The sequence below is a fragment of the Prionailurus bengalensis genome, chromosome D2 (genome assembly GCF_016509475.1).
Source record: "Prionailurus bengalensis isolate Pbe53 chromosome D2, Fcat_Pben_1.1_paternal_pri, whole genome shotgun sequence".
Taxonomy (NCBI): Eukaryota; Metazoa; Chordata; class Mammalia; order Carnivora; family Felidae; genus Prionailurus; species Prionailurus bengalensis.
Genome location: NC_057351.1, coordinates 70,017,310 through 70,045,032, shown reverse-complemented (window position 1 = coordinate 70,045,032; position 27,723 = coordinate 70,017,310). Strand labels below are relative to the sequence as shown.

At 47.3% G+C, this 27,723-nt stretch overlaps 1 long non-coding RNA gene across 1 annotated transcript; it reads left to right on the top strand.

Moving 5' to 3' along the window:
• Positions 1–5,101: 5,101 nt before the first annotated feature.
• LOC122493259 lies at positions 5,102–20,400 on the top strand. Its single transcript, XR_006299854.1, has 2 exons — positions 5,102–5,238; positions 20,309–20,400. It is a non-coding gene; the product is annotated as an uncharacterized LOC122493259 (long non-coding RNA).
• The last annotated feature ends 7,323 nt before the right edge of the window (positions 20,401–27,723 follow it).

Here is a 27,723-nt window from a genome sequence, read left to right as displayed (position 1 = left end):
CTCCCTGATATTCTGAGGGGACTTCTCTCAAGCAAAACCTGCCCTGAATGGTCTTGTTTTATTCCCATTAAATAATGCTCAGTGTTGAGTCTTTCACTAGCGAACGGTTTCTTTGGGTGAGACTGACGACAGAAACTGACATATATAACCGTGCCCGGCGTCCACGTCTGCAAAACGTGATTCAAAAATTAACATTTATAATTTTATAATCAGCTGGCTACCATGCTCGCCATTATATGATGCTCTGTTAAAATTATCTTTCCTACTTTTAAATACAAGTCCCACAAGAGCAGAAATGTTTATCTTTATTGTTTATAGCCCTGGTAAGTACCACTTTATCACAGGATTTAAAATTCAACAATGTAATTTAGCAGACAGTATTTATTTATTTAAAGAAAGAGTATGTTTCTTCAGTTTGTCTAAATTTAAAATCACAAACCAAACCACCTCTCTTCCTTTCTTTCTCCCTTACGTACATTCATTTTAAAACACAGCAACTTATATGTTGTTGGGTTTTAAAAGTCCAAAAAATCAATTCCCTTTCAGGAATAAATATTTATAGATTATTTAAGATGACCAACTTCCTTGACATGCCTTTAGGAAAAATACTCTGTATAACTTTGACTAAAAAGGCAATGTTCCAGGGGCACCTGGGTGGCTCAGTTGGTTAAGCGTCCGACTTCAGCTCAGGTCATGATCTCACGGTTCATGGGTTCGAGTCCCGCATCGGGCTCTGTGCTGACAGCTCAGATCCTGGAGCCTGCTTTGGTTTCTGTGTCTCCCTCGATCTCTGCCCCTTCGCTGTTTGAGCTCTGTCTCTGTCTCTCTCTCTCAAAAATAAATAAACATTAAAAAAAAAAAAAGGCAATGTTCCAGATCAAAATAGAGTCAAGGTCTATACTGGCAAAGGGAATAGAACCAATTACACAACAAATAGAAGCACAAATGCATGAATCAAGGGATACATAGACAGACATAAAGCAGCATCAAAATACTCCAAGCATCCAGTTCACCGAGGCAGTGAATTACCTGGACAACTGTCTCTATTCTCCATGAGACTCTTGCCTGCAACTAAGTCAACACTCATCGGGTAACCTCTTGCCTCCTGCAAGAAACAACAGATTGTCAGCCTCTGGGAAGTAGCATTATTTCAATCAACCAATTTGGCATGTGGTGTTTTACAGTTTCTAAAATTAACATAGAATCCAAACAAACACACGGCTGGTGTGGAACCATATGCAAAGGATGCTGTCGCCTGTTTGCCTCGAATCTGTTCATTATCAAAATTAGCTGCCTTGTTTGTCCTACTCCCGTTTTTGAAGGCACACTATCAATTAGCCAACCTGTCATTATGTGCTGGCAATGACCAACTTTTCCAGGATTCTCGTTTTAAATACAGGATTTGACAGGAGTCCCAACACTGGGGGAAGAAGAGGCAGGGGAGGAGGCAGAAGTGTTGGCGAAGGTCAAGGAGATCCACAGGTAGGTAGGTCCAGAGTTACTCGTGGCCACTCTTGATTGCTGAAGCAAGAGCTGCGCCTGGAAACAGGGCCTGTCTGTTGCCTTGCACGGAACAAAGCTAAGATTTTCCAGGCTTCGGCAAGGAATTGTCCTCACAATATCTGCATGAATGACAAAGCTGATTACCAAGCAGGTGTCGGCCGCTCCTTCCCTCCTGTTTGCTCAGGGCACATCGATGTTTAAGTCATCAGGCCCGTGGTGTTTGTCTCCTTTTCCAACCCATCTCATCTGGAGGCTAAAAAGGAACGGGGGTTTCTTTGTTAGTCACTTTGATTTTACACTGTTTCAGCGAATAGATAGATCCATGGAATCCCGAAGAGAATGTTGACAGAACTGACGTGGGGAAGGAAGGAAAGAGGAAGAAGGGAGAAGGCAAGACAGATGATAAAAACAAACAAACGAACAAAAAAATACACGAGCCAACGAATAGTTAACAATGCATTTTTCCCCAAAAGACTTCTGTCCACCTAAACTGAAACTGTTTCCTGGGGGTGAACTATCTTCGGGAAACACATCCCGGAAGGCCTTCGCAGGAAGCGAGTTCAATGTCCAAAGGAGCCAGAGCAGATTCTTAAAATTCCGTCTTTTGCGCCCTGATTTTCCACTTGAACACACTTATTAAAAATTTCCTCTATCACCCTTACCATACACAATTTTCCAAGGCAAAGAATGACTTTTTAGAGTCTCTGTGCGCCCATAAAATTCTGTCTCAGAGATTTTATTAATAATCATAAAAACATCAGTATCCATCAGGATCACTTGGGAAAGGGAGAGCAATTTTTCCTACAAGCATGTTCAAATCGTCTGAGTCCCGTGTTAAAATAAAAAGGGGGTTAACTCGTGACTGATGATGGATTGACCTTCCTGCTTCCCTACTGTTCTGCGTCGGGGACACACCGGCCGGAAGCTAACGCGAGCTGCTTGGAAGCAGCTTCACGTAGGGGGGAAGGGTTCCCCACGTCACGGCTGCAGGTTGTGCATTTATCCATGACATGGGGGGCGAGGGAGGGACTAGGGGTTCAGCACTACATATTTTTTAATGGCATGAGGATATGTTTCTCGGGACTCTGGGAAGTCAGTTAAGAGCAACCAAAATAGCAAACGGTGAAATGATCCCTGCAAAGGGATATGTAGGGTGGTCTCCTTGGCTCGCCTTTCAGAGGAGGCTGGTCGTGTGATCGCGAACCTTCTTCCCCAAAGGCCCTCTCTTTTTCCTTTTCTTTTTCTTTTTTTCCACAACATACCCTAAGCCCTGCAGTCAGGCAAAATTCTGATCAGAGGAATTCAACACTTTAAGAACCAAGTATTTGTGAGGGGTTGTGAGCGATGGGGTATATGGCTTGATGCAATGGTCTCACCAATAGGGCAGCTACTGGGAAGCCATCAAATGATCCAGTAATCCACCAACATGCAGGCGGCGTGGGGTGGCTTTGAGGGCATGAGCTCTGGAGTGGGACAGCTTGAACTCTCCATCAGTTCTGTGACTGGCAGACCTCAACCTCTCTGCACCTCAGTTTCCTCGTGCACAAAAAGTAGGGTGATATTTACTCCAGCAGACCGTTAGGCTTTCGGGAACCCATGCGTAGAAAGCACTTGACACAGTGCCTGGTGTCTAGGAGGCCCTCAGCTTATGTCCGTGTCTTCTCTTAATCACAGCCAAGAAGTGTTTGGTAATTACTTCCTGTAACAAAAAAGGTTCGCTAAACTGGCTGGACAGCAACATCGACTGAAGAGACATATTCCCACGTACTTTCAGGGATGAGACCTAGAAATCTCCCACAGGTGGGTCTAACTGCAGCCCGATACTCCGTCCCATCACGACCACAGATGATGAAGCGGCATTAAGGGCAGCCCCGTCTCCAAGGGGGTTATGGTCTGGTTGTGAAGGCCAATGCATCGGACGTATCAGCACAATCTCTTCATGAGTAATACGAGACAGTAGAACTGAGGAGTACCTTGTGTGGCATTAACGAGAGGTTCTGAAAGTCTTCAGAGAAAGGAGAATCCCAGTAATTGGAGGACACCAGAATGACTCGTGGATATGGTGAGTTCTGTGGTGGTTGGGATTCATAAAAGTTGCGAAATTTGGCATGCGTGTGCATGACTGTCCCAAACACTTTACTTACAGTATCTCATGTAGTCCTCACCACCCCCCTTGAGGTACCATCTTCATTTTGTAGATGGAGGAGGAAACAGAAGTCCAGAGACATTAAACCCCTTGCCCTTGGTTACCCAGTGTTTCAGACTGAATGTTTGTGTCCCCAGATCCCCAAAGTTCGTATACTGAAACCCGAGCCCCAATGTGATGATATTTTGGACACGGAGTCTTTGGAAGGTAATTAGGTTTAAATGAGGTCTTGAGGGAGGTGCTCATGACAGGATTAGTGCCTTCATAAAAAGAGGAACATCTCCCTCCCTCCCTCCCTCCCTCCCTCCCTCTCTCTCTCTCTGTCCACACACACACACACACACACACACACACAAAAGATTACGTGAGGACACAGCAAAATGGCAGCCACCTGCAAGCCAGAGCTTGCAGAACTCTCACCAGAACCTGAATCTTCATGCACCTTAACCTTAAACTCTCTGCCTCCAGAACTGTGAGAAGTATGTTTGTTGTTTAAGCCGCCCAGTCTGTGGTATTTTGTTATAGCAGCCTGAGCTGACTGAGACACCCAGCTAGTGAGTGACAGAAAGCTGATTCAGCCCCTGGCCCCAGGGCTCATGTTCTTACAGATGCTATTTTAATTCAACATGCTTTGGTTTGACACTTGCTCCATTTCTAGAACCATCTGGATCTTATGGCTCAGACTTGGGAGAGAAAAGTAGGAAGGACCAAGAACCACTCCTACCTTTTGGAAACCAACCCTCTCTGAGTAAACAAGCATTCTGGATTCCCTCATTTACTCATGTACAGAGAGACGGGGGGGGGGGGGGCAGATATGAGAGAAGGAAGAAAAGAGGAGAGCAGAAGAGAAGAGTTGATTTTCACAGCCCAGCTTCCAGAAGAAGAGGAAACACAGAACCTGAAGACGAGAAGGGGTGGGGCTGAGGATGCTTAGGAAGCAGACATTCCTTGTTTTGCCAATCATTGTCCTGGATTCTGGTTAAGCCAATTGTCATCAACTCAGTTTAAGCCAGGGTTCTCAGTCTTGACACTATAGACATTTGGGGACTGATAACTCTTTGCTACGGAGGTCTCCCGTGTAATGCAGATGTTTAACACCACCCCTGGCTTCTACCCACCGGATGCCAGGGGTACCCTTCCCCCAGATGTGACAACCAAAAATGTCTCCAGGGACTGCCAAATGTCCCCTGGGGGGCAAAATTGCCCCTATTTGAGAACCATGGCTTAAGATAAATGAAATATGTTCTTAAAAATTATGCAATACTTTTCCCAGGAAAAGCTTCCGCATTTTCCCGTGTCCCTTGAGCCACGATCACAAGGTGAGCTAAGCATGTATATTCATTTGACAAGCAACTACCATACAAGTCTGATTATAAGGCAACATGTTTCCCTGAAACTGTTCCATAGAACAGAAGTTCTTGCAAAGTTCCCTCATTCTTGACACTTTCTCAATTACTTTTTTTTGAACATCAAGGAAGCATTTGGAGGAAGACATCAGCCTGAAGTGACCTCAGCTGGTGCTGGTTGGTGAGGGAGAGAAGACTGGAGGCCTACAGATGTCACCTGATAACATCAGGGGGAAAAGAGAGGTAAAAATATTTAACACAGATTTTGTTGTTATTTCTGAAGATATGACTTCATCATTAAAAATACTGAAGATATTTTAAGCATGCCTTTTAAAATTCACTTTTAAAAAAAAAGCACATTGCCAGTGGTGACCTTGTGGAGATCATAAATATCCACCCACAAGACAAACGTAAAAACCTCTTGAGGCTTGGAATAAAATTTTCAGTTACAGCATCTTACCTGGATTCAAAGTGCTGTGTCTTGAACAATTTAGAAGTGGGGGTGATACGCAGTGTTAGATTATTCAAAAACGGCCCTAGTGATGACAAAGGCAAATGATAAAGGCGCCTGGGAAGAGTCTGAATGCAATTATTTTATGACCTGAACTTTAAAAAAAAAAAAAACACAAGAAAAAGGTTGGGGAGAATGATATTTCTAAATATAACTATTACTACTTTATATAAGATGCAAGTAAACTGATCCATTCAGTATGGAAGTAAACATTGTACTATTTCATAAAAGGGCCTATATTCAAGTAGGCTTTCTCTGTGGAAAGTGAGACATTGCCTTCCACTTGGCTTTGCCTTATTATAGTCAGGTATGTACTCCCTCAAAGCGCCTACTGTTTTCAAGACTGTGCGTCACTGTGGGTAGTGCACGGAGCACACATCTCTGGCCCTTGGAGGGTCTGTGATCTCTGCGGGAAGATCAGACAGAAGCCATGGAAGTGGCTTCCACATAATTCACTGTAATTTGGCTGTGAGTGGTTGGGAGGATGAACTGAGAGGAGGAGGCAGAACCTCTGCTTCCATAGGACCTTCTTGAAACTCAAATCAGATGTAGCACCCCCTGCTGGAGGAGTAAAGATCAACATCCTTAATGTGGGTTCCGGGGCCACCATAGTCTGGATGTCTCCCTCCTGCCGTTCCTCTCTCCATCTTCAACCTTCCTGTTGCCGACCCCTACCCTGGCCATGACTCAGAGGCCCTCACCCCCATCTCCAGCTTCAGCCGACCACCTGCTACCCACCCCTCCCCGGGCCGGCAACTTGCCTTCGCTCCTGCCCTTCTCTTTGTCTTTGCGACACGTTCTCTCCTCTCCCCTTCCCTCACAAGCTTCCTCCCAATCCTTAGCCTTCAGCTCGGTCTGCACATCCCCTGGGTAGCCTTCCTGGATGCCCAGTTTGGGTCAGCTTCCTTTGCTTTGCTCTCACCAAACTGTGATCCCTCCTTTGAAAGTATGTCTCTCCATTTATGCTCATGGATCCACAGTGTCACTGTTGATTGATATATATCTCTCCTTTTATGCTATAAGCCCAGAGAGAGCAGAACCTTCGTTCTTTTCCACTCGTCAATGCATCCCCAGGGCTGGCCCAAAGTGGATACTCAGTAAACAGTTGTAAATGAGTAACTAAATATGTATCTGCTACAGCCTTTAACCCTAGGCCTATTATCACTACCCATATACAATAACTAAGATCTATGGGCATTACTATAAGTCAACCATTTTATGTGTGTTATCTCATCTAATCCTCACAAAATCCTGTAATATAGGTCCTGTTGTTATTATCAGTCCTGTTTTCCATGTGAGGAAGCTGGGGCCTCAAAGAGAAGTTCAGTAATTTGGTCAAGGTTGCAGGCACAGCTACTGTGTGAAGATGGGATTTGATCCCTGCTCTGTCTGGCTCCAGAGCACTACCACTATTGTATTATATCGTATTGTATTATATTGTACTGTGTTGTATTATATTACGTTACGCATCATATATCATATCATGTTATAATCTCATCTCTGATACTCATTTGGAGTCTACCCATATGATCTGCCGAGAGATCTAATGCCTTTAAGGAGCCCTCGGCCATGCCTTTCATCTTGGCCCCTGAAATTATTTTTAGCTGGTCCCCATCATTTGGTGATAGATATCCTGACTGATTGAGTCATTCTTACGATTTATAAATGTATCAGTCTATCGTGGTTATATCACTCCCTCCTTGAGACTGAATTAGAAGGTCCCTTCAGGGGGTCAGAAAATGCATCTTTTCTTACTATCTGATTCATGACATCTGGCAAATGTCGGACATACTGGGTTTTCACCTATCACTCCTTTGTTGGCTGATGGCATTATGAGGATTTCCTTAAAAGCAACAACACAGAATGGAAGCATAAACTAGATATTATATACCTTTGATGTTATTGCCTTCCCTAGCATTTTACCAACATGTTGTCTCTAGTGGATACTGTTTATTTTAATATCTCACGCACATCAACCCTTTAGCAAATATCTGTTGGGGGAGGGGGACCAGTTGCTGGCCAGATCCCCCACATCCCTCCAACCCACCTTCTGGTTATGGAAAGAGACACTCGTACAGATGGTCCTCATTCCTGCCCTCTGTCTCAGGTATCTGAGTGACTTCCTTAACTTTCTCAGACCACCGGGTGACTCTGTACGAAGCCTTTCTTTCATTAACACGACTAAAACCACCAAGTTACCAGAACACATTAGCCTTTCAACCCTACTCTCAGATGTCTCCCCAAGACATAAGGGACGCCCAGGAACAGGCATCTGTGGAACTACAGAGGTTTTATGTGAGATCAAAATAGCAGCAGAACTTCTTAATTGTGAAACAATGGATCAAGAGAGGAAGATTCAGATAGGAAAATGGCAAATATTCAATAAAGAGCATGATTAGAGTTCTCCGGCAGGGAATACCCACAGCTATCTTTATTCTAACTTAAATTAAGCAGAAGCTCTAACGACAAGGATAAAATGAAATAATGGATGCATTATTTCTAGTGGGACTTGCATTGCTATTTGGCATAATTATTTGTGATATTGCACCCATCGGATAAGAAGCTTCTTCAGAGGGAAAAAAAAATAACAGTTTGTCTCCTTGAGAACAGAGAACAAAGGGCTTCGGTGGTCTCCAGAAGCTCACCCATCATTAGGAGGAGAAAGAATCTGTCCATTAGCAAGAAATCCTCCTAGAAGTCTTGAATATCTCCCCAGATAATCCCTCAGTGGACTTCAAATGCCCGCAAGGAGGAAGATACAGAAGCCACAGGCCTTGCAGCAGATGTAAGAAAGAAAGATGTAGTTTAGAGATGATGCAAGCCAAAGAAAGGCTCTCTCCACCTTTGCTCTATGGTGACTGTGTGTGTGTGTGTGTGTGTGTGTGTGTGTACATGAGCACGCATGTGCACCGGAACTATAAAATACGGAAAGGCAGCATATTCCCAGGTTTGCTACCTTGTATGCCCTCTAGTTTAAAGGACCAGGTTTGGCTGAGAGTGATAGGAAACCCAAACAAGACAGATGTTTGTCTCTCTGCCTCAAGGAAGTCCCTGAGCAGTCCTGGCTGGCACAGCTGCCTACAGTCAGCAGAGTCTCAGACTCCATCATAACCTCTGCTCTGCCATCATGAACGTGTGGTTTATACTGGTTCAGGATGGTTATTTCATCTCTAAACATCATGTCCAATCTGCCATGAAAGGGAGAGAGATAGCATCGCTCCTCCTGGTAAAGACCCCTCCCTGGAATTCGTATACACCACCTCTGTTTATATCCCATTGGCTGGAGCTGAGTCACATGGGCTTAGCTGGGAAGTCACAAGGGAAGCTGGGAAATAGGGTCTTTATTCTGGAAGAGCATATCCCCCAGGAAGCATCAAAGGGCTCTACTGCTGTCGAAGAAAGGGAATAGAAAGACTGGGGAGCAGCCAGCAGTCTCCGCAACATTCTCCAAGGTATCACAGCTTTGGGGATTTCTTTCCAGGCCACCCTGCTCCCTTCCACCCGCAGGAGTTGACCCATGCAGCTGTGGTCGTAGTGGGGATCCAGATTGCCTGGCGGCAGGGGATGGGACCAAGAGTTTATAGGAAACTGAAGCTGGATAAATTATATGTTCTCTCTCAGGAAATGGCAATTAGGACGCAGCAATTGTCATTAGTCTTTCAAACTGGACTCCTTGTGGTACCATCTGGTGTGGTTATCCTCTGCCAAGTTTGTCCAGAAGCAGAGAACTGGTCTGCAGAACCTCAGAGAGAAGCAGAGACAAGATACCATGCAAGCCCGGACCAGAGAAAGTCTGAAAGAGTAATGTCCCTGATACCTGATGTCTTTCTGGTTCTGGGGCTCAGCTGCCTTGCCTTCTCTGGGGTTGCATAAGAAACTCCCATGTCCTTATTGAAGCCCTCCACTTAGGGCTTGGTGTAGTTTGAGCGGGTTTCTCTCCCTTGCAGCCAGAACAACCTTGACAATGACAATGTCTCTATGTGGCTGTGGGTCTGACCAGGGGACACCAGTCAGCTGAATGGTCCCCTCCCTCTGGCTTCCTGGACAGGGACAAAGCACATCCCTCTCCCTAAGAACTGTGACCTCTGGGACCAGAAACCCATTAAGTCGATTCACTTTTAGAGTCTAAACTGTTCTCCTTCCTTTGCAACACATTTTCATTAGACCTTGGACGACCTGGAGACACCACACTGTAAAAGAAAGGACTATTGTTGGAAATATCGGGTAGCAAGGCAGGGGTTGGGAAACACATTTTAGGACTTGTGGGCCATCCGCTGGCCTTCAGATCTCCACTAGATGTAATGTTATCCATTTGGCTTAGGTAGAAGACCAGACCTGGGAACTCCCAATATTATCACAAGCCTAGTGGTAAACAAATCTCACCCTTCCGACTGTATCTCATATAAACAATTCCCATCCAAAGAGCAAGGGACAGGAACTGGAATACTCTACATTACAGCTATCACCAAGGGTTTTCTCCTTTGCGTATTTCCGATTTCTAACACTTGGAAAAGCTACCAGATGAATGCTGCTGATTAATAGCTTGTCTGTCTAAACAAGCCTCCCAAACATACCCATCTAGCTTGATCTCTCACCTCTCTGGGCCTCAGTTTCCTCTTTTGTGAAACGAACGGTTGGTATTAGAACCCTGTTCCGACTCTGAGGTTGTAGGAGTCTCCACTCACAGAGAAAGAGGCATCAGAAACCCAGTGGTTTCTGAAGATAGGAGAGAGTTCAAATGTTGGCTCTGCTACTTAGTAGCTATTGGCACCTGGGAAATATACCACTAACCCTAAATCTCACTTTCTAATCTGTAAATGAGGAATGGGGACAGAGCGCCTTCGTGCTGGGGTCTCCTGGGGCTAAATGGTCATATTAAGCGCTTAGCACAGTGTGCTCGACGCATGGGGTATGTGCCATGGGTATGAGTCATCGCAGCACTGATGACCTCCGGTCTCCCTGAAATGCATCCATCCTGCAGATCATCACCTCCCCCCAACCCCACGTGACACGTACATAGACTGACTTGTCATATTTGATAAGTGTTGCTTTTATTAATTAACTCTGTGAGGGAAAAGCTAAAGGGAAGGGAGGCAGGGCGTAGAAGGGAGGGTGCTTGAGCTGTGAAAAATTCCTGACTTATTTTGCAAATAATCTGGCTTAGCAAAAAAAAAAAAAAAAAAAAGACGAAGAAGAAGAAGAAAGAAAGAAAAGAAAAGAAAGAAAAGAAAAGAGGGGGGGAATCCCTTCCCAAGCACACATTCTGTTAATTTTCAAACCCAAATGTGCATTTCAATGGAAATTTAATCCATATGTTTCCAATTCTTTTGTGCTTAACCTATCAAAGCACTGTTTGAAAATAATTATTTGATGTCCAATAAACAGCCTTTCCTGTTGATTTTCCCATGCAACCACCTGGGTGATAGTTACCTGAAAGCCAAATGGCCCCAGATGAGACTCAAGGTACGTTCTGCACAGTGTGAGCTGCGGACGGAGCAACCGACCTTGTGACTGTCCCCTCCTGCTAGAGATGACAGGATCGGGGGTGTTAGCCGACGGGGGTGGCTATCCATGACGTCCCGGCCATCTCTCAATGCAGCCTGACTTAAAAGGATGAGCTTAACTCTCACTAAAAAAGAGGGTCAATCTCTCTCGTTGGAATTTGCACGAGGTGAGACAGAATGAAGGTGCCGGTGGGCTGGGGGTCCTCAAACTGCATGGTCATGTAAGCCTTGGGGTAGGGCCATTATGGGCTGTTTTAAGGTATTCCCGCAGAGGTAGACCTTTGAGTTTACTCGAGAGGCAATCCCAACAAGCACTGGTCAGGGAATGGGGAAGAGAAGGGGAGGGAGCAAGCCAGTCAAACACATTTCCAGAGGGGACAATTGGAGTTTCATGTTGCTGGGGAACTCAGCTGTGTGCCTCGGAGTCATCTTGGCCAAGAGGAGAGGGAGCCAACTCCTGGTCATTGGTTGAGGACGGCTCCCTGCTCCCAGGGGCGTGGACTCCCTAGTACCGTTGATCTGCCCTGCAACAAAGGGTCGTAGGTGCTGGCGGCGACGACGTGTCCTGCTGTGCCCAGAGGTGAGGAGCGCCGAGGGCATTCATGCGGGGCAGGCGGCGTCACTGCACGGGCCTCCGTGCGAGCTGAAGCAACGACAGCGAGGCAGACAGATGGGTCGGCAATAGAACAGAACAGGTGCAGCGAGAACAAGCCGGAGCAAGAGCACTTACCTCCCCGACTTGCCTCAGGTCCTCTCCACTTGAGACGTGGCCGTTCCACCTTTCCTAGATTCCCACAAGGGCCGTATCTTTTCAACGGCCCGCCCCATTTCCCTGAGCTGCTTTGAGTGAATTGTTGTTTCCTGTCCAAGAAAGAAAGGACCCTCCCGTTCTTCCAGCACTGCAACTACAGAGACATGGTGTCTTCGAGAATCTCTCTCAGCTCTCTCCTCATCTCCTTACAGCAGCCAAGGGTTATTTTGGTGGCAAGCAACAGAAACTCACACCGATGAACTTAACAACGAAAGACTGAATCCACTGGAAAGATTTGAGACAGGAAAGGAAAGCCACAGCATCCGGCCAGGGACGGACAGGAACTAGGTATTAGGTCTCTGTGGAGGGAGCCTCTGGATCATCTCACGTGGGGATTGGCACCATGCAGGAGTGCTAGCCTTTTCTTCCATCCTTGCCATCCAGACAAAATTCAGAGGTGGCGGGGCCAGCTTAGCCAAACTTAGGTCATACAACCTCTACTTGGCCGTATTGGGCAATGAGAGAAAATGCCTACAGAGGACTCTGCGGAGTGAGAATTCTTAGAAGACAATGTTGTTGTGAAGGAGAAATGAGTGCAGGCTAGGGGAGAGCACACACGCACATGCACGCACACACACACACACACACACACACACTATACCTATGGATTCAGGAAGACTACTTACTATTCAATGAGGGGATAGGCGATTATAATGCAAGTTAGGGAGTGCTACAGTAGAGGTCTCTACATTCACGGAACGCTGGGAGGCCAAAGGAAGGAGTAGCTGGGGCCACAGGAAAGGCAGAAAGGTTTTGCTGAGACCCGTCTTCAATATTCAATGGGTGACTGTTATATGAGGCGTTGTGTCCACTGTGACATTTAAGCAGAGTCTGGAAAGAGAAGCAAGAGTTCCACAGTGGAACCGAAGTGTGGAAGGAAGCGTTGCAGGTAGGAAGAATGGGTGTAAAAACGTGGAGGTGTGAGACAGCAAAAGCAGGGAGCCAGGCTGTGGGAGAGGCTGGTGGAAACAGTGGGGGAAGCAGACAGATCTTAGGGATCTCAGGCCAGGACATCACAACAAGCTTTCCGTGCCAAATTTACGAAACTGGATCTATCCAAAGGCAGTTGGTCAGACAAAAATGATCTGTGATGCCTCGTAAGACCGAACTCTATTGTGGTAAAGCATATGGTGGGAGGGGCAGTACAACTGTGGCCAGAAGGTCAGTTAGATGCCTCATGTGCTGCCTCAGGGCTTAGAGAGGGAGAGGTGACAATTATGAGAGACATTTGGAGGGCAGAATTGCAGAACCTGGTCGTCAGCTTCTGGGGGTGGGCAGACGAAAGAGTATAAACAGAGAAAGCTCATACAGTGACCCTATTCAGCAGTAATTACAAGGCGTTTCCTCTCCTCCCCGTCATGGAAATGGGAAGGTCTAGTCCATTCTTTCTTCCAGAGATGCAGTGGTCATCCATAGAACCTCAGCTAGGGAGTAAAATAAGCCAGGAGGGCGTCAGGCAGAGGAAGGAGGGGAACAGGGTCCAGATGGGCTGACTGTTTATCCCCTCCGTGCCTGCTTTCCGAACTCCCTGACTTTCCGTTCAGGACCTTTCAAAGGCTGATGCCAACCTGATGCGTCAGCCTTACCTCCTACCCCTGTCCTATACACGCACTGTACTGAAAACTAGATTCATTGCTTTCCACCTCCACACCTTTGTTCAGGCCATCCGGAAAGCCTTCCGAGGCTTCCAAGTTCCAACACCACCTGCCTCTCCCATGAAGCCAGGCAGATAGCCCCCAGGAAGTAAAAGGCCTCTCGGAAACACGATCTTGGCTCTTTTTCTGAGCAGCCTGGGAGCGAGGGTGAAACAGGAAGAGGTCTCTGCTTCCCGGGCCATCTCCCACTTGCAGAGGCCTAGGAAGCAGGAAGCTGGAGACACAGTAGGAGACACATGCTGGGAAAGCCTCCATTCAAAGTGCCAGGAGAGAAAATCTGATCGCCCTCTACCTGGCCCTGCTTGGACAAAGAGGCATCTGGAGGGAGGAGCCCATGCCCTCAGCTTCCACATGACAAGTGGGCACCTGGACTTTCACCTTTGCCTAGATTTCACATAATGGCCGATGGAGAAAGGGGGTATTTCCCCATAAGAAACTCAAGGTGCTGTAGGCAACCAGAAAGCAAATGTCTCCTGCAGTGGGGAACGAGCCAGAGGTTAGGTCTGACCAGAGGGCTTCAGGGGGCCAGTAACACCACTTCCTGGCCACATCTCACTAAGAAGCCGGGCACGATGGCTGGCTGCATTGCAGGAGGTTCTGAGGCCCCCTTCAGGGCTGGAGTGGAGCTGGGAAGCAGGTTTTTCTTGTAAGTTTCCAGTCTTGCTGCGGGCAGTAGACGTGAATGGCTTATACTGATTGGGATCTGTCCTTGGGAGATCACACAGATGGCTTTTTCTTTCTCAGTAGAGGATATGCAGAGTCAGAGGGAAGTAGAATTGAATGCAGAAGCAAAGGTCGCAGAGTGCAGACTCCTAGTCTTGTCTTTCACCCTCCGGTTCTGTGGCTTAAGGCAAATCTCTCAGTTTCCTCCTGTGTAAAACAGGCAATGCCAAATCCCTCACCTGATTCATCAGTTGGCAAGGAGAGAAACAAGTCACAGCTGTAAATGTGGCTGAAGACACAGCATGGCAATCGATCTGGCTATCACTATCAGAGGCACCCCATGAACAATGATCCAAATTTGTGTGTGGTCGTAGCCAACCTCTCCCTGCAATTCGCTTGCGAAAAAGATGCGTGTATATGCATGCCTATATACTCGCACACACAGACACACATGCATATGTCATGGAGACTTTTGCACAACCCCTGACATTCTTGGGTTTCATCTGAAAAGAATCCAGCCCTCTAAATATCTCCCTGGTGACATGATCCGTTCAGGAGTAGGGCTGAGAGTTTTATCACTCTTCCTGTAGCAACGTAAGTTTCTCTGGGCCTCTCCCAAGTCAAGTAAAACAGTCAGAGTTAAACGCTGGCTCAGCATTTCAGTTTTTGCGAGGACATGTGCCAGCGTGATATGGATCAAGAACCCAGGGGAGTTTTCAAACCAATAATGCAAATGAAAATAAAATAAGTTTGGGCAAGCAGCCTGCAACGTTAATACTACATTCAGGGTTATGAGCTACCTTTCCCTGAAAATTATTGCCCCTAGAGGTACTTGCTGGAAAACCAAAAATTGCTCCCTTAACTTGGAGGTTTTAATCCTTGAGCTTGAAATCTACCAGATGCCAACATATTCAGTGGGTTTCTTCCAACCTTTATTTGGATGTTAATTGCAACCCTCCTTGTTTTTATCACACATTCCCTTCCATATTTCCACGACTCCACTACTCTGCTTCCCTGGCATAGATTCGAACGTCCTGGGTAGAAACAGTTGTTCTCTGTCAGTCGTTGCTAAACATGTTGGAACTCCTTCCAGATTGTAAAATCTCATCTTGCTCCCAACTCTGGCCCACCCTTCTGGTTGCAACAGTTATAAAGCAGGTTTTGTGAAGGCCAGTGGGCACAGATGAGTAATTAGGCCCTAAATCTATTGCATTTAAAAGTTCTCTTGGCCTGAAAAGTGAAAAATAATTAATTTTGTGTTGTAAAAGAGGAGGGGATGCCATGTGTCGCTGTGAGGCCCCCCGAGCGGGCTCATCCCCTTTAGATGGAGATCACTGTCTGATTATTATTCCCTTATAAGTGGGGTGGGGGTGGGGGTATACGCCCTGGGGCTCAGGGAACCGGTCAGGTAGGGTCTAGACAAAGAAAGAGATTGGGGTGCTTGGCATGGTCCAAGGGGGTACAGGGCAGAAAAATGGACTCCAGTGGAGATGGGAGGAGAGGGTCCACTTCTCCTCTGCTGGGGGAGCACACGGGTGACTTTACAAGGAGCCTGCATGAAGGAGGTGAGAGTACATGACTACCTTCCCCCAGATGAATTTCTTTTTCTTGGTTCTACCTGAGAGCCCAGGATGCTATCAGGAAGAACCACAGTCTGAAGGGGGGAGCTTCGGAAGCTGTTCGGCAGATTGGAGGAAAACCAACGTACTGATTGGACCAAACTGGCCTGTCAACAGGAGTTGAGTTCTCAGGGGAGCCTAGGGGCTACGCATCCTCACAGAGTCCAGGGGTGGCACACCGGTCTCCCACCGAGGCGAGAAAATTGTGCCAACCCCATGCAAGTTCCCTGAAATGAGCCACAGGCATTGCGTCCCAAGCGACACCGCTGTGGTATAGAGTTTGGGACAGCTGCCTTTTCTGGCGTCACTGGTACCCGTATCTCCTACCTACTGCATCAGCTCTGGCAAGTTCCTCCATCCTCCACTTTACGATGGGGTTGATGATGGCACCTACTGCAAAGGATAGTTTAAGGAGTAAATTATATATGTGAAATGCTTAGGACAACACCTGATCTCACAGCTCCAAGTTGCAAAACTTGATTCCTGAGAGAAAACCAAAACAGAGGATGGACAGGGGTCCCGTCCTCTGATGAGACCCACCAGCACCACATCCTGTTTATCTGTTGTTCCCTCCTGTCCCCTACTTACCTTCGTTCTTGTTCTAGACCTCTTACTAGTTGTACGAGAAGAGTTGTTGTGTCGGCTTTTCCTGCGAGGTGACTCGTCCAAAAAGCGTAAGTGGAAGATGATGTATGACCATAGCTCATGGATATATGAAGCATAAACAAAGCAATTTCCTTATGGAATCCACACCGTTTAATGTGAGCTAACGTGTGTCCAGCACTTTCCAGATATCACTTCGTTTTATCCTTTAAAAACTTTGCAGGGTAAATATTATTCCTGCTTGTCACAGAGAGAATCCCTTGAGCGTGGACTGGATTTACTGACTTATCTCTAGCAAATGGAATATAGCGGGAATGATGAGAAAAGCCCCTTCCAACATTAGGTTATAAAAAGGCCCTTGCATATGCCCTCTCCCACGTCCACACTGCTAGCTCTAAGAGGAGTCAGCCGCCAGACTGGAAAGTGTCCTGCGGAAAGATCTGCATGGTAAACAACTGAGAGGGGCTTCTGCAGTCCGCAGGGAATCCAGACTCTCAGCCCAACAGCCCATGAGAAACCGAACACAGTCAAGTCCACACAAATGAGGTTAGAAGTGGATCCTCCCCTGATCCTCAGGCCTTCGGGGGAGAGTGCAGTCCTGGGTGACAGCTTGGCTTCCAACTTCGTGACAGATCATAATTCAGGGGCTTCTAGCTGAGCTGCACTGAGATTCCTGACCCACAGAAATTGTAAGGTGATAAATGTTTGCTGTTTAAGGCTGCTGAGTTTTGAGGTTGTTTGTTGTGCAGTGTTAGAGAATTGAAACAGCCATTAAAAAAAATTTTTTTTTTTAATGTTTATTTATTTCTGACAGAGAGAGAGACAGAACATGAGCAGGGGAGGGGCACAGAGAGGGAGACACAGAATCCGAAGCAGGGTCCAGGCTCTGAGCTGTCAGCACAGAGCCCGACGTGGGGCTCGAACTCACGAACCACGAGATCATGACCCGAGCCGAAGTCGGACGCTCAACCGACTGAGCCACCCAGGCGCCCCACGAGGATTTCTAAAGTTCAAAACTCTAATTAGAGTCCTTTCTTATGACAGGCATAATTTCATTGCGTTCTGGGCCTCCCCCTCACCCTCACCGCTGGTTCAGGAGAATAACGAAAGTGCTACGGAGTCTGGCTTAACCTTGAGGGGTATACACCTGTCACGGGTCAACGTCCCTTCAGAACACCAGCTGGCCAGCTGGTATGTCCCCACTTGTATGCTCTCTGGCCGCACAGATACAACTGCTAAGAGCACTGATGAGTATTACCGCCTGAAATTAACCATGGCTCTTGGGTAAAACTGGGAAGACAGATTGTGGCCGCGTTCGCCATCATGCCCCTCAGCACCACTGAGGTCCCACTGGCACCTGGTGCTGATGCAACCATTTGGCCCTGCTGAAAATTTCAGTTCCCTGAGATTCTCTCAGGCCGGGCCATACGATACTGTTTCCTGGGCCCGCCAGACTCTTCTACCGAGTCACGTTTCTTCATGTTCTTTATCTTTCACCTTTAGACGCCACTGCCTCTGGGACATGCTTCCTGACCACTGAGCCCAGGTCTGAATTGGGTGCTCATCCAAGATTCTCCAACGGTGCCCTGACCTTCCGCAACCACAACACTTCTCACATGGCATGATATTGTCCGGTTATGAACCTCTTTCCCTCGCTAGACGTACACTGCAAGATAAGCCATCTGGTCTCTTTGGCCACTGTTGCATCTTCAGTGCTTAGCACCCTGTCTAGCACCTCATAATTGAATAATAAATATTTGTTAAGCGAATGAATGCTTTGGACTCTTCAAGGCAAAAATCTGCGTCCAGAATTTACCGAGCGTCTGACTCTCAAAACCTCAGAAAACGGCAACCTGGATGAAGAATGTCGGCACTAACAGGAAGGTGGAATGCCAAAGAACATACATATTCCAAGGAAAGTGGAAGAATGAGACAGCTGTCCAGATAATGGAAGCCATCAGACGCACTTGGGCTATAAGTCGCTGATTAATTCGGCCAAGAGTGTTCAGTTGGCCTAAATTATCTGGAAAATTCTTCCTTTTGCTTTGGTCCAGAAACTCTTTTCTCTCCTTTATACCTGGATAGTTGGCAAAGCTTGTCACTACCCCCCAGAGACTGTGGATGGCTTCCAAAGCACTGACCTACCTGCCTCTTACTCGGTTTTGTGTCTCTTAGTTCCAATAGGGTCCTGGGTTCAGGGTTTCAGAACTGTTTAAGAGCGACTTTCTGTTTTTGACTCATCTTGCCACTGAACTTCAGTGAGCTTCAGTGTGTGGTATTTTCTTTTGCACGTTATTCTGGCTTTGAGAATGTTGATGGCAAACTTTAGAAATATGGTGGAAGGAAAAACTTTAACACAACTTCAGAAAAAAATCTCATTGAAGTTTTATATCTCGGCTTTTGCAGTTATCTTAAACTACTAAACTGTTCACAAGAGCTGCCGGAGATGTTGCTATTCCCCCGTCCATCTCCACAGAAAGAAAATCTTCTGAACAAAAAGGCGTTAAAAACTCACATTGAAAAACTGGTTGATCTAATCGACAAGGCGAATGATAGGATGGATGCCACCTGTATCGATTAGCTTTTGCTGTAGAACAAGCCACCCACGACAAGTGGCTCACATCAACAACCACGTTTTATTTAGGTTCCAATTCTATGGGTTGGCTGGGTGGTCTTCTGCTCCCGGCTGCTGGGCACTCCCCTGTATCATGATAGGTCAGCTAGTGGTTGACACGATCTAGACTGGCTTCCTTACATGTCCGACAGTCTACAAGCTGTCCGCTGGGTCACTGTGATTCTCCATGTGGCCTCACGGTCCAACAGGCTGGTTCGGATTCAGCTGCAAAGCAGTCCCTGGGATCCAAGCCCGGCGAGAGAAAGAAAACTCTGGTGGACAATTTTCAAGTCTCTGCTTGCTTCGTTCACATTTGCCAATGTCCCAAGCCACACAGCCAACCAAAACTCAAGGGGTGGCCAAAGAGACTCTACCTCTTAATGGGATGCCTACAACACCACAAGAGTGGATGCAGAGAGGGGAAGGCTTTGTGGCCACTCTGACGTTCTTTCATCGTAGCGTTTCCACGCGACTTACCCAGTCAGGTCCTCGTGGTGGCTCACCGAGGGAGCATCCATTTCCATTTGATGGATGAAGCCACTGAGGCACAGGGAGGTAAAGCAGCAGGTTCACGGTTCTACCACGAACAGAGCGGGGACTTGTACTTGGTTCTGCATCGCTCTGAAGACTGCATTCCTAACCATTGTGCTTTGCACCTAACACGGTACCGGCTGTTAACAGGTTGCGAATCTGAATGTGAGGCTATTTTCTTTCCGTGTGTTTAGGTGGCAGCTTCAGTGTGTGTTTATCAAATGTTTTCAAGATATTTTGCAAAGATTATTTTCATTGCCAGTTCAATAAAACCTCAAGTCCCAGATGCGGTTAGTCAAGCTCTCTTCTCCTGAACTTTCAAACCCTGAGGCACTTTATGGTCAGGCAGCCTCAACCCCCCCCCCCACCTCCACCCCCGACTCCTTAGTGACATTCCTTCCTGCTTATAAACAAAAAATATCCTCTTTTTGGAAGCCATGAAATTCTGCGGCAGGTTCCACCCTTGAAAGAGACGAGGCTCGGAACCTCTGGGCTCATTCCCAGCCCAGGCCTCCTCTCAAGACCAAGGGGGGAGTTCAGGGCCACATCCGGGGATGTTGCCTCAGTGCATAGATAAGAGGTGGTCATGAGAGGCTTTTACGTTTCGGACAAATTATGAACCATAAAGAAATGAAACCAGAGCCACAGTGAGCCGTGCCTCCAACGTTGCTCTCTGGCCAGTCTCTACAACGTCAGATTTTCTCCATTTCTCACTTCTCCTCCGGCCTCTTCCATGCCCTTGCTTTCCACCCCTTCCACGTCCATTTCTTGGGATCCAAACATCCTTTCCTCTCCTCTCCAGACCCTTCTTCGGCTGAGGAATGCCATTTAGCAGTAGAAACGAGCCCAAAAGATGCCTTCATCTGCACTTTGAGAAGACGGACGACCCAGGAGGTGAATTACAGCCACTTGATGAATCTGGTACCCGTTTATTTTGAGGGGAAAGAAGCACATTATTATTTTTTTTTTTACTTACATCTATTCTAATTCTCCTCTGAAGTTTCCCATCGAGTAGGAATGAATTTATCTTCATTTGACAATTTTATGACCCAAATCAGCCAGTTCTGTCCATTTATCTGATTTAAAACGCAACCAAAGGACTGGGCTGCTTTCACAGAAATCCAAGCATGACCAGCAGTGTTCATTATCAACACAGATTTTTCATAACTTGTGAGTTTCCCAGCGTGGCTATTGGGGCCTGCTGGTTAAGCTTACCTCTTGAATGACCATTATTCAGCAATAGCAAATGATTCAGTAATGAAAACAGGGGCCTGATTTTTTTTTTTCTTTTTAAAGATTTATTAAAGCACCTCAGAGGCTGTTTTTTATAAAAAACTCAGCCCTTAGAGTGGCTGACCTTAAAAATCTGTTTATCTAAGCTATATTCCCCCCAAACGCTGACCAACATGATAAATAATGTATTTAACGTTTCCTTAAATATTATTTTGTTTGGTTTAAACCCAAAGTAGAAACTCCTTCTCCCCGAAAGGAACACTGTCTCATTTTTGTATACAATGGAAACATTTGGGGACAAATAAAAGAAATAAAATAGTTTTCACAAAATTTGGCTTACTGAGCGAATGCTGGCTAATCTAGGGCCTGTGGAATAAACGTGGTGATGTTAGGGTAGTTAAATTAGAAGCTGGGACTTTGAGTGAAGGTTATATACTTATTTCGAGCATTTCCTTATGCCCATAAGAAAATAAATATCCACAAATAAACACAGCCAGTAGGGCACAAAGGGGTAATCAATAGAAAAATGGTCCCCACCCAAGCCACAAGCAACACAGGGGCTGTGTTCATCTTGACAAGAATTCTGTCCCGGAGCTTTCGGTAAATCTAGAGCGCTGCCATATTGTAACCGTCCTTGAGGAGAATCTGTTACAGGTTTCCATTTCCCTTGCATAATTGTCCCTCAATTCACAGGACCAGTAATCCCAGAATTCCCACCCCCGGGCTATAGAAGCTGGCCCTGACGCAGGCTAGACAATCAGATTCTACTCCCTGAAACTCTGTGACTGGTTGCATCACACAGGGGCTCAACCTGAGCGGATTATAATCTTTGGCGTTTTTTTTTTTTTTAATTAAAAAGAAAAAAAAACAGGAGAAGAAGGGGCCTCCCTCTTTGAGCCATGGAACTGGAAGCAAAGCAGAGGCTGCCCAAGAAGAAGAGGGAAAAGAGGCCATGGGAAAAGCAGAGCTAGGCGGTGGGAACGGTGATTTCTGATGACGACGCTACGTAAGTTCCCAAAGCCTGACCATAAATTCCCCTCTCGCTCGCGGAGGCTGGCTGGAATCAGGACTGCCATGCTACTTCTAATACCCAAGAGTCTCGAATAATCCCGTGAATCGAGGATGAGACACAAGGGGCCCTGGGGGGATGTTTGTTTATTTGTTTGTCTGGCCTTAGTTTTCTCTTAGTAACTTAGATTTATGTCTATCTGCAATCCCAGCATATCATTCTGCTCATCTTTTTTTTCTTCTTCTTTTTTTTTTGATGGAAAGTTCCCTATAGAAACAGGATGGCAGGATGCCTAGTCAGATGCTTGCAGGGAAGAGTATGATGAATACATCCTAAACAAGCGAGTCTCTAAAAATACTCTTGCTGATTTTAGAACGTATCTTCGGATTAACATTAAACACGAGCGTGTTGCTCAATGACCTGGGAATCCTTACACTTTAAATATAATTATGAAACACGTCTGGGAGGGCTTATCTCCGGTCCAGCGAAAGACATCCTTGTCACCTTAAAACAGTCACCCTTTGAGTGATTGCTAGGTGCCACGTATTGTGTGGAGTGCTTTACACGTACAGCCTTATTATAACCACCCACAATCCTGTCTGGCCGCTACCCCCTAGGGTACCGTCCAACTTCACAGAGAAAAGACACTCAGAGTGGTCCAGACATTTGTTCAAGGTCACACGGTTTATGAGTTGTAGAGGCTGGATGAGGTTCTGGGTCTAAGGAGCCCCAGCCTTCCTAAGCCCTGGCCACTGTGATGAGAAAGTTAAACAGCGGAGGGAGAGCCACCGAAGAGACCAGCTCTGTCACACGAGATTCAGGAGGGGCTATTACGAAGAGTCATCAGTGAGCAACAAACACCGAACGTGAGGTTAGACTATTCCAGGCTGCTACCTTGGTTCTGGCGTTTTCTTCCCACGTACTTTTAGATGCATCTTTTCATCTCATCAAGCCTCAGTGTCCACGGCTGTGAAGCAGGCTGATAATACTGTAACAGAGAGTCTCCAGATGCAATCCCGTCATCTGCAGAGGCAAATGCCACTCCTGGCGTCAAGAGGGAGGGTCCATTCGCCTCTCCTCGAATACCGGCTGGCCTCAGCACTTGTTGGGGCCGACGGGATGGGAAGGAAGTGATGTTGTGGAACTTCTGAGCCCAGGCCCGTAAGCTTCTGCTGCTTCCCTCTGGGGGGCCCAGACCCCATGCTGTAAGGAAGTTGAGGCTCGACTGGCACACAATTAGGGGGCCTGGAGGATGAGCAGACATCTTGAATGTTCAAGCCCTGACCAAGCTCCCAGTGACGTGCAGCCTCGTGAAAAGCTCTAAGCAAGACCGGAAGAAAAATCGGCTCAGCCCAGGCACAAAACCGTGAGAGATAATGAATATTGTCATCTTAAGCCATGACCCTGCAAGCTGATAACTTATGCAGCAACAGATACCTAACTTGCTTATTTCACTGGGGAGTTGGGGGGGTTAAATGGGCTCATATATTTATTTTTTAAAGTTTATTTATTTTGAGAGAGAGAGAGAGAGAGGGCAGGGGCGGAGCACAGAATGAGGGAGAGAGGGAGAACCCCAAGCAGGTCCTGCACCGTCACAACTCATGAACCATGAGATCGTGACCTGAGTCGAAGTCAAGGGTCAGACGCTCAACTGACTGAGCCACCCAGGCGCCCCTGGGCTCATGCATTGAAGAAGAGCACGAAGAACAGTGCTTGGCATTCATGCATTTCCCGGGCAAGGACTTTGTGCCAACACCGTTCTAGGCAACTGGGATACTGAGGAGAGCCAGACAGAGCCCCGCCCTCTCGGAGCTCACATTGTAGGAGGAGGAACAGTAAACGGCAACAAGAAACGATCCCAGTGCTGATTGCTGCTCTACAGAGTTGCCTGTAGCAACTGTCTGTGCCTGCCGCTGATGACCCTCGGGTCGGGTGACCCTCGGGTCAGGCCTCCAGACGTCAGATGGCCGTGCAGCAGGGGAGGAGGCAGAGCCCGAGAGGCAGAAGACCTGTATCGCACGGTGGGGTGGGAGGCCTGCACCGACAGCTGTCCGAATGACGCGAGGAAGTGAGCCACGCCCTCGTGGTTCGCCCACGATCCCTACAGCACCCACCCCTCCGTGGATTTTAATCGCTTGTCATCTGCCTACCCTCACCCACCGCAAGCTCTCGGGGGCACCCAGAGGTGTTTCTCACTTGGGTTCTCTGCGGTTGGGGCAGTGGCTGGCACCCAGCAGGTGTTCAGGGAACATTCTTGGAAACTGCGTGAATTCAGGTCCTGACCACACACTGCCCAACAGTGGGGCAAAAGTCACCGAGCTAAGAAGCGGCCCCCAAACACAGCAGCCACCCTCTGCAGGGGACACCCACAACACAGTCCGGCTCCTCGCTTCGCAGATAAGCCTGTGGGCCCCTCGGCTGTCACGTGACCCCCCACACGCAGCCTGAGGAAGCCCTGCGTTACTGGGGCCCGGATGCTGGGGACAGCCCCGGTCCCCATTCCCAGGAGGAAAACGCTTACCTACACCTCCCTTGAACTGATCCCCTGCAGAAACTGCTAAAGTACAGAGGGCCCCTAGACCGTCTCCTCCTTCACCCAGCAGCCATACCGAAAGTTCCAGAGAGGACTCGTCGGGAAGGAAGGTTGATGGAGGGGAGGTTTCTGCCCGGCACCCCCCACCCCACCTCATCTGCCCCTGGAAACCGTGCTGCGGTGCAGCGGGCCTCCTCAAAAACACCAAGGTCAGTTTCAAAGACAACACCTTGGTTGTGCGCCCCCCACAGGCCCGTGGGCTGTGCCTCATCCCCCCCCCTTCCCCCCACCCTCCTCTTTATCCTCCCAGGACCTGATAGCAGGAGGGCGCCTCGTCCTCGGAGCGCCCCCACATTCCACAAAGGGGGCCTTGCTGTTTGCCACTCTGGGAGAGAAAGCCCATCACGGGCCTTCCCGATGGAGCTCGCTCGCTCTGTCTCTCTCTCTCTCTCTCTCCGCCTCTCCTCCAGCTGCTCCTGGTTCAAGCCGCTGCCTGCCCTGGCTAATAATGCCTTGTCACGCAGCGACAGAATTATGGTCTCACACTGGCTTCACATGTCACAAATAATTGTGCTTCTTGCACATCATATTGAAGTTGTCAGGACTCTCTTACGCCTATAATTTGTGTGAGTTGATCATACTTTGGTAAATCAGCAGGTCATGACCTGTGCCCTTTAGCCCCAGTGGCTGGCTGAGAGCGACCTACAAATCTCGTGACAGGGACAACAGAGAGGGTATGAACTGTTCAATTGCTCGTGTCTATCACCCGCCATGGAGAAGTGCTCTCGCCTTTTGCCGTCGCTTTAAATGGACCAGCGCGGCACCCCATGACATCCTGCCTTCGTTTCTTCACATCTGTTTCTCCCCCTTAGGTTATTTTGAGCACTTTTGGATATTCCTCTTTTTTTTCTTTACCACAAGACCCTTTGGTGCCAAACCCAACTGTCTTTTCTTCCATGTGTTTTAAATAAATAATAATAATAATAAAAAAAAAACCTCTGGCATTTGTGATAAAGTCAGCAGACCTCACTCTGTGTCCAGCCCAACTGAATAGTGTTTCCCTCTCGTTCTAGCAATGGTTAAATCCCTCTGGCAGCTTTATGGGCTCCTTTGCTAACACTTTATTGGGTAACACGTTCACAAATAGTGTTCCTGAGCCTTTGTTTTCATTAAGGTACAACATGTACCATCAAGTTGCATTTAATTCACTGCTTCTATATTTTATACACTGTATCACTGACCGAGACCTTCTGTATCTAATACTGAAAAGAGAGTAATAAAGTTTAAAATGCTTTTACTACCCAATATCTTCAATAATTGACTTCTAAAAAAAAAAAAAACAACAGTGAAAAAGAAGTAAGATGACCAAGTTCTGGCCAGACTGATGTTCTGCAGATACACTGGAGTGAGGTCAAGAATAAAGTGGTTTTATGTGCATCTGTTTCCAGGAAGGCTGTGGTATGTAAGTTAGGTGCTTAGAGAGCTGCTAACTCTCTCCTTCGGTTCAAGACAGAGAAGATGATGGGAGTGTGCATGTGGCTATCCACTCCAATTGCTTCTTTGGCCATTCTTTGGCAAAGCTACCCACCCCCGCAGAAAAGTACACTAATCCGGCAGGTCCAGAGGCAGATGGCAACATCCAACGTCCCATCCTTCCATGCCAGAGTGTGTGGACCATGCCATCTGTTGGTACAACGGCAGGTGTAGGGCGATGGGTAAAATGGAAACCAAATGAGCCAAGCCCTCACTCCACCCCGTACAAGGCACATGCATTTAATTTCTAAAGGCATCAACCGAGGGGACGTGAACCAAGAAGGGTAATTAGCAGCACACACAACCAACACCAAGTTCGATGAGGGACACGAGGCCAAGTCGTTCCACTGTTTTGGAACAAGTGGCTGTCTGATTCATAGGCACAGACCAGGACTGATTCTAGGCACTAAAAGATATTTCACTTTTGACTCAATTTACAGACTGCTAGCCACCAGTGTAGGGCAGGGAGTGGGGTAAGAAGGGGGGTGGAGGAAGGAAATGTAGAGGCCAGGTCACAACTGTAAACCTGCAAAAAAAAAAAAAAACCATCTTCAAAGCTAATTCAGTGCAAATGTAGATGGTCATGGGTTCTACATTTACCTTTTAGCTCTGTTCGCTGAAAGAATTCAGTGGAAAGGCAGACAGGGTTTCAAACCACTGCGCCACCTCTGACCAGCCTGGTGACCTTGACAAATGACCGCCACTCTCTGGGTCTCAGTCTCCTCATCTATACGGGATTTGGCATGTAGTGGGCGGTGAGCGTATCTTGATTTTGTCTCAGTCTGGATTCTCATTTGTGAGCAAAGTAGCCCAATGGCTAACTGAAGCAGAAAAGGAATTTAAAAGGAAGAGGTCACATGGCTTACAGAGTCTACAGGAAGCCTGGAGAGCTGAGATGGAAAATGACCCCGAACCAAGAGAGCTGCAGGGCAACGAACACAGTTGAGGTCATGCCTTGGGCGTTGTCTGGTTACGATGCTATCCTCGGCACCACGACCACCGGCCATTTGGTGCCACCACCCGACTCCAGACTTCTCTAGGAGCCTCTGCTTTGTCCCTTCCAGATTCAAAGTCCCTGGCAGCATCTTTGAATGGCCAACCCCAACATGGCCATGCCTAAGCTGTTAGAAGTCAGAAGGAGAAAACAGACTTAGAAACTTGGAAGATGTTCACCATGGCTCCGGAAAATCCTTGACCAAGTATTCTCTTCATTCTTGTTCGCTACGCAGAGCTCAGGGAGAGTGGCGTTCAGGTTCCAGGTTTTCCTCACAACCGCTTTACTATAGTATATTTTTTGTAACTTCTTCAGCTTGTCCAAAGCCACATAAAGACAAAGTGACAATGTTTGGAAGGAAAACCCACACATCTCTGATTCCTGTTGTGTCCATACTAGTGCACGTGGAGTGACTACGGAAAAATTCCAGAGGAAAGTGTGGGGCGATGGCTCCCCACTGAAGCTGCAAACGCTGGCTACCAAGTGCAAAGTCACTCTTGACTTCCGAATCCGTCGCCGGTGAGACAGAGTTTTACAGAAGTGCCTCAGCTGGAGAAGCAAAATGGCGCCTCGGCCAAGTCTACGGATAGGGAGAGGATGCCAAAAGTACCCTCAAAAAACTGGAAGATTCAGTTATATACTCCATTTTGAGCAGTTATGTTCTAGGCATTAGGCTAAGTGCTTTTGTGGCACTATTCTACTTACCAGTCAAAATACATCAGCAAGGTATTTATTAGTATCCTTATTTGACAGATTTGGAAATCAAGGTTCAGAGGCTAAGAGCATGCGGAATAACCTAGACATGGCACAAAACCTGGGCCTCAGAGCTTTGGCTTCAAAGCAGCACATGCCCACGGATGTCGCTGAGTAGTGGCAGGGTGTAAGAAGGACACCGGAATCTCAGGGTGCGACAGC